The sequence below is a fragment of the Pholcus phalangioides genome, unplaced genomic scaffold, assembly GCF_987345545.1.
Source record: "Pholcus phalangioides strain wild (caught in Gottingen) unplaced genomic scaffold, Ppha-v1.0 ptg000031l_1, whole genome shotgun sequence".
In the NCBI taxonomy this organism is placed as follows: Eukaryota; Metazoa; Arthropoda; class Arachnida; order Araneae; family Pholcidae; genus Pholcus; species Pholcus phalangioides.
The window spans coordinates 5,921,940-5,933,016 of NW_028301621.1; the positions used below are offsets into that span (position 1 = coordinate 5,921,940).

The window sequence follows — 11,077 nt, forward strand, 5'->3', positions numbered from 1 at the left end:
CGTTACTTGACCTCGTCGATGTCTAGTCGTGATCTCTTCCATCAGTGATGCTATTGCTTTTTCTGCCGAGCCACCTGTACGAAATCCGAACTATCTTGGGCTAAGACAGTCTGCCTTCTCTAGATAGTAGGTGATCCGTTGCACCACCAATTTTTCTAGGACTTTACCCATTGTAGAGAGTAAACAGATGGGGCGATACGACTGCAGCACCCCTGGGGCTCGACCATCTACTTGTCCCCGGTAACGATTTTATCGTTCACTCAGCGATTTCTCGTTATGAGCGATAAAAGGGAAGTTTTTGCGACCATATTCTTCGTGAACGATAAATGCGGATCGCTGGGAGGGACAATTGTGAACGAGAGCCGGGAACCTCTCGTTCAGCGGAAGGACAATTATTTCAGTAGGCTTAACAATGGCGATGGCGTCGACTTACGTGTTGTTAAATGATTATTACGATTCTCAAATGCCTGCACGTGCTCCGGTTTGAAATAGATACGTCATGGATGCGTTTAAGCTGTCGGATAAAGAATTCGTGAACCTTTTTAGGTTGAAGAAAAATGCTACGAGGAAAATGTTCGAGGAATTGCGCCGATGTTGGCCCATAGGTCGGAACTCGAGACACCGGACACCGCTGACAGTTGAGAGAAAGGTAAGTAATAATTAACGTTTAAATTAAAATAATTTTAATCAGAAATTATTCGTTGTAGTGGTGTTTCATTTTGAATGAATGTTTTTTTTATTAATAATGGAAAACGAATCAAGTACTTAACGTAAGCCTATTTAGGCCTATACATTTTTTATGTTCACAATGTTTTCAGGTAATTTTTATATTCATTAAAAAACACTAGGCTTTCAAAATAAAAGTATTTTGAAAAACTCATGCACAAAATATGTAGTTCTGTGCAGTGCCGTCTTAACACGTGGGGCCCCTTCCGGGCACGACCCGATGTGCATAAGTGGCCTCGTAAGAGTTGGTGCTATGATTCTCGCGAGGAAAGCATAAAACTTATAAGCTACAGGCCCTTTCAGTTAATTAGGGGGGGGGGTCCTAGAATATAACTTTGCCTGAGGCCCATGCATGGTACCCACAAGGGTGGGGCTGAAGGGGCCCGGGGACGATTTCTATCACTTTTCATTGTTTTAAACTCTAAATTCACCTTTTCTGGAAAGGACCGGCAAAGATCCAAGCGTAGGGGTCCTGCGGAATAGGGGCACATGGACCCATTGCGTTCTTGAGACAACCTCAAACCTGTGATTACCAAATTTTGCAGAGCAGCTAAGAAATTACGCTGGCGCCTAAATATTTTTTCCATTTGTCAAGCCTTGCCTGTATATATATATATATGTGTGTGTGTAAAATTAATAAGTACCCTAAACAAGTTTACAGTATTTTGTTTAGATCACCCTTTGTCCATCACAGTTGTTCCAATGAAATATTCACTTAATGGTTTACCTATTTTTGTGAGTACTGAAGCGATTACACACTGCATGGATAATAATGCTATTCGCTTGTATGCCTCTCTCACTGAGGTCCAGAACTAGATGCTTGGTCACCCGGGGCAAGCGAGTATTTTGATGCCCCTTTGTAACGTTTTGGAGAGGTATCAGAATGAAATTTGCACCCCCCTCGGGTCTAGTGCCCGATACCCATCTGCTCCCCCCCTAGTAGCGGCCCTGCTCTCACTTATGCATGTTCTTCCCTTGTACTTTTGCAATGGGGGGATGAGTGAGAGATATGGTATACAGTCTATATGCTCGTTATAATGACCATTCCATTACTAACCGATAGTTACACTATATGTCATTGTTTTTCATGTTTTGGGGGGGGGGGTGGTGGTGATGATTACATTTTCCGAGAGCGCGTTAGCATTTGTTTCTAACAGAAGTTTCTCGTAGCACTTTACCATAACATTAGTTTATTCAAAGTTAATAGTTTTACAATATATCTTGAACAACTACCTCATGTTTGACTTTTGCGCAGGTTCTATGTGCATGTCACTGGTGCCTACCAAAGAAGCCTGAGTCAAGACGTCAGTTTGGGGATGTACGAACAGTCTGTGAGTAACTCTATCCATACAGTTACTGAGGCCATCAATACGTTGATGCTACATAAGTATGTGAGATGTCCCAATATGTTGACCTGCAAGAGAGTTTTTGGGAGTACCTGTTGTGGCACCATCAAAGTTTGACAAGAAGTATCCAGAGCCTTCCTACGTCAACGCACAATTGGTGAGAAATATAGTATTTCAACTTCTTGCCAATAATCATCCTTTATGATTTTGAATTTTGGGAAACGTCTGTGGAAAGGGGGGGGGGAATTAATTTTTTAAAAGCGCCAGTTATATGGTTTTTGCATTTATACGACACCATTATTTGAGCCTGAACCCCTCCCTCCAAATTTTCAATGAGTTTATGCCTATGGGTGCCACATGGCATCACTATACCAAACATTAGACAGAAACAAGCTTCACATTAGGTTCACAACACGGACACACACATTCAAACATGTATCGATTTGCTAGAAGTTCCACAGAGCAATATGGCTGAGGTGCATGTCTGGTTTAGTAGTCATTTATGATACGTTCCATGAAAACTGTCACTATGCAATGACATAAAATAAGAAAAGGTGTGATATCTTTATACAAACTATCAAACAGAATTTATTCTTGTAGTACTATACACGTATGTTGTCTGAACACTGTTCTCACCCTTTATGTAAAATTTTTTTCCATTATTAAATTTCAGGATATTTGTAATGATTTCTGTCTGACACAATGTCAGGTTTTAATAATTCACATGCTTCTATGCAGTCTTTTTAACTATCATTACATAGTTTTTTTTATTATTTCAGACAGAACTTCTGACTCTTAACATCGAGGCAAGGGATGCTCAGCGGTAATGATGACTATTGCTAGTGAACTGTGTGGTTTTTTTTTTTTGGAGCGGTAAACACTGACTGCGGGTGTGTTTTTCCAACCTATATGTGTGAATGCAGTCAAAAATAAGGAGGGAAAGCATTATTGACCAGAAGGGCATGCACAAATGTTGCGTTTGTCTTCCAAGTTTTATCTTTGTGAATTTTTGATTGTGATGTTTTCAGTTTTTGAATGTAGTATTGCTTATAAAATGTCTTGTTTCGAATGTTTTATGCTGCAATGTATTGTGCTGGCAGTTAAATTTTTGCCATACCTCAAATTTTGCAAGAAAAGAAAATAATAAATGCACAATGAAACTAAATGTAACTGAGAGTTGACTCATTACTTAATCAAGGTGTGAGGAATTCATTGATTTTGGTTTTAAAAAGATTTGGAAATAGTTTTTATTAAAATATTTTTAGTGATCTTGATCCTTCCATATGTTTGGAAAGTTAAAATGAACAATCTGCTATTTCCTGATCTCTGTTAGCCAATGCATACATTTCATGAATTTTTAAATGGTTTAATTTAACTGTAAACAGGGCCATATTATCCTCCAGTCTCCTGTGGGAGATTAAAAAGTGACCTATCTAAATGAAATACAGCAATACAAATTCAATCAATAAAAAGGAAAAAAAAAATCACAATTTTAATTTTTCTTATATACTTCAATAAAATCTTTAAACATGTTACATAACTGTGATGAAAGAATGTTTAAAGAAGTGGGTACTTCTTTGAAGGTTATTGCAGTTTCCTCCTGTGCCTGTATGAGCTCTTCTATAGCATCCTTTTTTTTTTTTTTTTCTTCGTTGTGGCGTCCTGTTCAATGAAGCTGAGGCTGTTTCCTCTTGATGGGAAGGAACAGTAAGGGATACATCAACAGGACCTGAAATGTGTATTCAAGTGAAGGAGATTTAACAAATAATACCTTATAATCATATCCATTATGCATCAAACTTTTAGACAGTTATATACAATAATGATACAACCCAATGCCATCATGTCACAACTGTATGTGTTATAAGTTTCTGAAAATGCAGAGCAGTCTCAAACCTGGTGGGGGGGGGGGGGCTATGCATTAAGACGGCACTAACTGGAAGACCACAAAACTCAATTGGAAATGTGTGAAACATTTCTGTATGCCAGAGGTAATAGGCACAGTATCCCAAAAGTTAAATTTAATGAGATCACAATGTAAAGAAGCTCTTCGCTTGTGAGAAAATGTGACATTGGATGAAGTGAATTTCACATTTTTTTTCACAGTACTCTTGTAGTGAGTCCATGTCTACACAAAAAGAAATGTTGTGGTTTAAATAATTATCCTATGCATAACTGCCACATTAATTCAACCTTCAAAAACCAGATTCAAAAAGGCCTGTTTGGACCGCTGTTAATTTTTGTAACATTCTACCATTGTTTATATAAACCACATAAAAAACAATTACATTAGATTTTTTTTCCTTTGAGAGATGTTGATAAAAAAAAAAAATTAGTTTAAGCGATTAAATGCAATATTTCCTTATTTCGTTTCTGTAATTTTTCTAACATCAGCAGGAAACAAAACTTTTGGTTTTATAAATGAAACATATTTAATAAATTAACTATATTTCATAAATTACAAGGTAAAATTCAACAAACTTTGAAGTACTCACCTTTTTCCAATCCTTCCCATCTTTGTTGGGACCATACGGAATGGCATTTAATATTGTCGCCAGCAGTGACCATGTTGTATTTTTGTCGTGACTTGTGAGGTCAGAGGACAGCTTCCCCTGAATTAAAACATGGCGTTTCTCCAAAAAAATTATCACCTCATACTGAGCGGCGATGGTCTTGGAGCATCGCTTGGGTTGAGCACCATTCATTGCGATAGGGAAAAAAAACACACGGAAGGGACAGAAAGTAAATAAACAGAATGTTTCTGTTGCCACCGGCAGGAAGAACAATTAAAATAAAAAACATAGTAGTTGTCGTATTTCCTTAACATAGCGCTGATTGGTCAGAAGATGAATTACTCTCGAAGAAGCATTTTCGCGTACTTATCGTATCACGTGGTCTGAACGACAATCTTCAACGAGTGGAAAATGGTCGCTCAGAATTATCGCTGAGACTTTTGTCCTTCAGCTTGTCTTTCAGAATTGTCCTTCAGCGAGGGACAGGTTGTTATGAACGACAAGTAGATGGTCGAGCCCCTGGATCCCTATCTTTCTTCAGGAAAAGCAAGACCTTACCACGTTTGAAAGACTTTGGGAACACCGACAACTTGACTAAACTATTGAAGATATCTGTGATAACATGGCCATGGGCTGCGACTAGGGTTTTCAAAAGAGGAATATTTATGTTATCAATACCCGGAGCTCGTTTATTGTTCAGTCTTCTGACTATTTGATTGATCTCCGTATAAGTGAATGGTCGGTTCGTCATAATCATAGATGGCGTGTATGGAGTCAAATTTATAATATCCGGGAGGTTCGGAAAAATCTCCTCCAATTGTGCTTGGGCCGCTTCCAGCATCGTGGCACCAGTATGTGGACCGTTGGACATCATTACCTGTGGTGGTAGACGCTTCGTTTTGAACATAGATTTGTATGCTTGTCCAAATGGGCGGCTTTGCTCTGTGCAAAAGGCAATCCAACTAGTCATTTTTGCCTTGTTTACGGCCTTAATATGCCCTGCTCTGAATTTTCTAAACTCCATCCTCTCCTGTACTCTATCATCACCCTTGGCCTTAATGAAACGACGGTCTAGTTTACGAAGTTGCCTGCGTGAAGCTGCTAACTCATCAGTCCACCATTTCAAAGAAGCGGTAAGACGCGGTTGTGCATAGCCCAACACCTGGATACATCGTTCTTTCAGCCGCTGCATCGAGGCGTCAAAGCATGCATTAACCTGATCCTCGTCCAAAACCATGTGAAGTTGTTCTTGGAGGTCCATGAAGATCTGCTCTGTAGCAGGCCTGATCTTTGCTAATCGTCTTGCGGTAGTTCTATACTTCGTAGGTTTTTGATATCTAAGCGTAATATTGAGTTGTAGATGGATATATTTGTGCGCACTATACGAATCTTCCGTACCTACTGACCAATCGGAACGCCTGTAAATATTTTCTGACGTTGTAAAAGTAAGATCTGGCCATCCTTTTGCGTCATAAAATTCGTAGGTAGGTCTTGTCCGTCTAGAATTAAACAGAAACAAGTTCCTGCTAGTGAGAAATTCCTGCATCGCGCGCCCTCTTGGATCCGTCTCTCGATAGCCCCACCACGAAGAATGACAATTTGCGTCCGCACAGAAGATAATGTCGATACCTGGTGCTGACTCGCAAAGATCATCCATCTCCTCTATGGCTTCGTCTACTTCTTCGTACGGAGAAATGTATACACTAGCAATTATAAGTTCATGTCCCTGCAGACTTATCTGAACAGCTACCAGGTGGCGACCGATCTTGTACGTGGCCGGTCTAATATGAGTCGATGGGACTAATATAGCACTTTTGCATAGTTGCGCCGTCCACGACTGCCATGATTGTGGAATACCACGTAAAAGACCTCTATTTTGCCATGGTTCTTGAAGTAGAACCACATCTACTGACTGTGCTCTTACGAAAGCCTCCATATGTTCGATACAGATCTTAGCTTTGTCTGCATTTAATTGGAGGAGACAAAGTCCGTGTCTTACTTGGTTGTTTTTTGCCGAATGTGACGTCATCAGTTTCGTGTTAATTCACTGCCTAGATTCAGGCCCATAGTTAGTAACTTACTGTTACACCTTTCTCTTCGACCGTCACGCATTACCAATCTCTGCGTCGCTGATTAAATAACTGCCGAGTCGACTGCAGACCTATTGTGAGGAGAAAACTGGGACATTTTCTGCTCCTCGACCTGTGGTCCGTGCTAAAGCGGAGGTCTTGCGCCATGTTCATGAGCACACTGTCAACACATCTGCCCGTTCTGTCCATATGAGTGTTGATCGGTTGAGTATACCCGGTCATCTGCATTCGTCTCGTCGATACGCCTCGTATATTTTGCCAGTTCCGATGGCGTCCGAGTTCACGTGTGTCAACATATACCCGCCTTTCCTCACGTACTACTCCTTGTGAGAGATGGTATTTTCTTCGTCGTTGGTCTTGTCGAAAGTGTTCTCTCGCTGTACCCAGTGTACTGTCCCTATAGTCGGAAGTATAATGGTCAGACGTAATGTGTTTCCGTCGGTGTGGTGGATAACAGTCACGCCCATGAGGATCATAACCAGACCTCCTGACATTTCTTTCAGCATCAAAATTGGGAGGGTTTGTGGCCTTCCTACTTGACGGCTGAGCCAACTGCTCTTCTGCGTGTTGTAACTGACTACGTCTATATACCTTGAAAGAGTCTAATTTCGCCGCACCGCTGCTAGTGTTGGTTAGGTAGCTCATTCGCTGATGACGAGCCTGGGGGGTTTCTGTTGCGTAAGTGTTTTTGCCATGCCGACTATTTTTACTGCCCTGAAGTTCTTTTCTCAGTTGCTTACGGCTATGTGTTGTTGTTACGGTATCAGTCCCTTTCATAGTTCGGTCATAGTCTTCACATCGTTCAGCCCAGGAGAGTGGGTTGGATTGTCTCTTTTCGTTCACGTCATGCGATGAAATTACCTCGGCTTGTACATCTGATTCCACTGGGTTTGACAAGTGTAGCGAGGAGATGTCCACGCCCTTAGTCCTTCAGATGCAAGCCCCCTGCCCGATAATATTTGATATTTGGACCACTTTTGGCCACTGTCCTCCATTTTTACAACTTCTGCCCACGTTCTCTTTAATCCGAGGGAGGAAGATGACAACACTTTCTCAGCTGGAAGCGCAGTGCTATTCTTCAGTTGCTTATTCGAATGCAGTTGTGGCGAGGCGTCCACCTTTTCAATTTCTATCGAAGGACTGTTCGTTTGCCTAGACCTGTCAATTTTGACTTTACGTTGTCTCTGAGGTTTGGGAGGTTCCCAAGGTAAAGTGGTTTCGTTGTTCCAGCTATCCTCAACGTAAAATATCGAGGTTGGCAGTTCAGAGGATACTGTCGTCGTTGGGCTAACCCAGGCGTTCCTCTCTCGTGGGACGTCTGGTCCCGTACCATTATATTCTGTATCACTTTGGGAAGCTACTACAAATTGAAAGTTCTGTTGCCGCTCGTCGGTGAGACAATCTTTCCGATCTGGTCAGTCCACGTCCGGAGCATGATCCAAGATCGTCTGAGTTTCTTTGTCAATAAGTGGACCAGTTTCACTCCGACACACTGACAGATGATCAGTTTGAGTGTCTCTACTAATAAATATGTTATGTTCTCGCTGATTCACTCTCTTGACTACTGACTGCTTACTTTCGTAACACGAAGCGACCGTTAGAACACCATCCGACCGAAGTTCATTCGTACATGATACGATTGGAGAACGTTGCGTGCTAGTTTGGCCCATTACACGATCGCTGACTTTTTGGGTCATTTTGCGCCGTAATCCAGGGAAGGTCACTTTGTTTGATTTACTTTTGACGTTAGAATTCTTCGTAGGCGAGGGTTGAGTTTCTGACTGCCCAACTATCTCCATGACCAGGTCGACTAATAGACGACGAACACTGTGTTGATCATTTAATGACACCTTGCGCCGCACCTTTCCCGAGGAGAGTTTTCGGGTGTCGAACGAGATTTCAAGTCGATTTAATTGCATCTATGGTGCCTTTTAGCAGGCACTGTAGACTTTCATGATCACTGACAGGTAGGCGATGATGGGATCTGCCCAACGAATCTCTTCGGGGATCAGTTAAAAGTGTCCAGATGTTCCACGCAGCATCATACGTATAGAAGCCATCAGCGTCGAGAGTTTCATTCGTTTCGTGGTCACCTAAGATCGCTTTTACCACAGAAGTTGGCACAATGTTCTTTTGGGTCTGGGGATGCAAAGCCGGAGTCACGACATCTGATGCACGAACTGTTGATTTCAGGAAGTTCCTCTTGGGAACTAATCCGTAGAGGGGAGTAGCAGTCTTCATTGAACATTGGCAGCTTCGTGTTGCGTAGGAAGGTGTCCCAGGCCCACCGGATAAGTCCAAAGCATTCAAAAGTTGCGAGCTGCGGATACTGGTGACATCGATATGGTCGTCCGATGACGTGGTGTTATTCATGGCCAAGTGGTGTCGCAATTGTTCAAATTTCATGTTGATCAGTAATTTTGTTCATAATAATTAATCAGATTTTGTTCAGTAATGTGACTTTGTATTATCCTTGCTGTTGTTTGTGTTAATTTTATTCATTATACCTTATTAGAGCAATACCTTATTAGGCAACTTTGCTTATAATAATTATTCTCGGCCTTTGAAAGAACAGTAGTGCATCTTAAAGTAATCTGCTCTCGAGGCCAGCCGAAAATAGAATTCAAGAATAAGAACTCCTTTATATTACAAATAATAAGATTGGCCTTGTTACACATGTTATGGAGCCATAGAAGAATAATACAGCCTCTACAATAATGATAAATCTATATATGACATAGTATTTACATATAGTTTCATAGAATTTACTTTGAAATCGATCAAATTTTAATTAAAAACGATTTTCGATGATAAATTTGAACCGAACATTAATGTCACACATAAAATACACAAAAATTATTCAATCAGCCGACATTTGATGAATTTGAAGTCCAATGGGAGGGCTAACGCTGTAGACAATGGCCGACCGATCCGCAATTCACTCGGCGCGATGTAAGTGAAGATAACTTTTCATCTCGACGCCGTAGACGCTTGCTTCGAAGTTCTAAAGAGTCCTTTCGATGTCCCCCAACTCATGGCACACCAGGATCCGTCAGCTTACAAATGGTTACGCCGGGATATGATGTAATTCCGGAGCTCCGTCAAAAGACGTCTTAACACTGTAGAATCCATTGTCGCATTTTTGTCACACACACTGAATTTTTTTAACACAGGAAAAAAATAACTCAAAAAACAGCTGATAGGTGACGCTGACGTACACAAGTCAAAGGAAAGATACGCAAATAACGAACTGAATGCTGAAAATCGTTTACTACAGCAGTATGTGTTCCACCACCACACGGGATAACACATTGCAGGTGAGTTACAAATTCAGCAAAGGCAGAACAGCAGGTCCACATACACGGTTTACAACGGTGAACTGATTGTGGATTAGGAGCGCAAGTTCTTGTAGCCGTCTCATTTGCATATTTCCACCGAAGCCGCTCTTACCAGCGCCACCTATCGGCTGTTGTTTAGTTATTTTTTCCAGTCAAAATAATTCCCGTGACCCTAGCGATGCTAACCCTCCAAACCATTTTTTATTTCTGTTATTTTTCCGGTTTTTATTCATTTTTAAAGTTTCTACGGAGTTTTTGCCTACCCTGTGTATGTGCTAAGAGGTTTTTAATAGGCTAATTAGGGCCACCATATAAAAAAAGTTTAGATTTTTTATTTTGTGATACACTGTTTCCGCTCTCAAAACTGGTACAGGGTAATTTTTGAACGCACTTTGAGCATTATTAAATTGTAATCGTCATCTCTAAGACGAATAGTTGAAGAGGTAAAAGGTAGTAGACATCCTGCATATTCAGCGAGTAAAAATATGCCTTACCTTTTCAAAGCTTTGATTGCTTCTATAATGCCACAAATTCTTCTTTTCTTAAGTTGTAATACATGAAAAGCCTTTATATTGACTGACAACGAAGTTTGTGATATGCATATATATATATATATAACCATATATTCGTAAATAGTTTAAAAATTCATAAAAATTAAAGGAATCGGTATATTTGAATGCGGTTAATAGTTTTTTTTGGTACAGGAAAAAAAAACTAGTTCGAATTTTTGTCGATAGAGCGCTCTGCACGAAAGCAAATCACTGAAAATATGCAAATCAGTCTTTTAAAATACCGGGTGCACTATTAACAGCTTATTTCTGTTACTGGCTTGTTCTTGTTACAGGCACTTACATAAGGTTTTCACTGTGATGTTGACATTAGTGGATAAAGCATTATTTGTGAAGTTGTTTTACCTCAGCCACGAATCGTTGGCCGAAGCTTTACAAACGTTTCGAAAGCAGAACAGATTGGAGAATGTTCAAGTCTAATCACTCCGAGGAATTCTGTGATTCTATGAAATCCCGACTTTATGGGGGGGGGGGGTGGACGGACTCCATCCTGGT

General features: G+C 40.7%; 2 long non-coding RNA genes across 3 annotated transcripts; one reads left to right on the top strand and one right to left on the bottom strand.

Moving 5' to 3' along the window:
• The first annotated feature begins 217 nt into the window (after positions 1–217).
• LOC149067045 (uncharacterized) lies at positions 218–3,242 on the top strand. 2 transcript variants are annotated; one of them, XR_016195399.1, is made up of 3 exons: positions 218–649; positions 1,982–2,229; positions 2,852–3,242. It is a non-coding gene; the product is annotated as an uncharacterized LOC149067045 (long non-coding RNA). The 2 variants fall into 2 exon arrangements; XR_016195400.1 differs by lacking the exon at positions 1,982–2,229.
• A 303-nt stretch (positions 3,243–3,545) lies between these two features.
• On the bottom strand, positions 3,546–5,103 carry LOC149067046 (uncharacterized). The gene is made up of 2 exons (XR_016195379.1): positions 4,568–5,103; positions 3,546–3,801 (listed from the first exon to the last, which is right to left on the bottom strand). It is a non-coding gene; the product is annotated as an uncharacterized LOC149067046 (long non-coding RNA).
• Between the last annotated feature and the right edge of the window lie 5,974 nt (positions 5,104–11,077).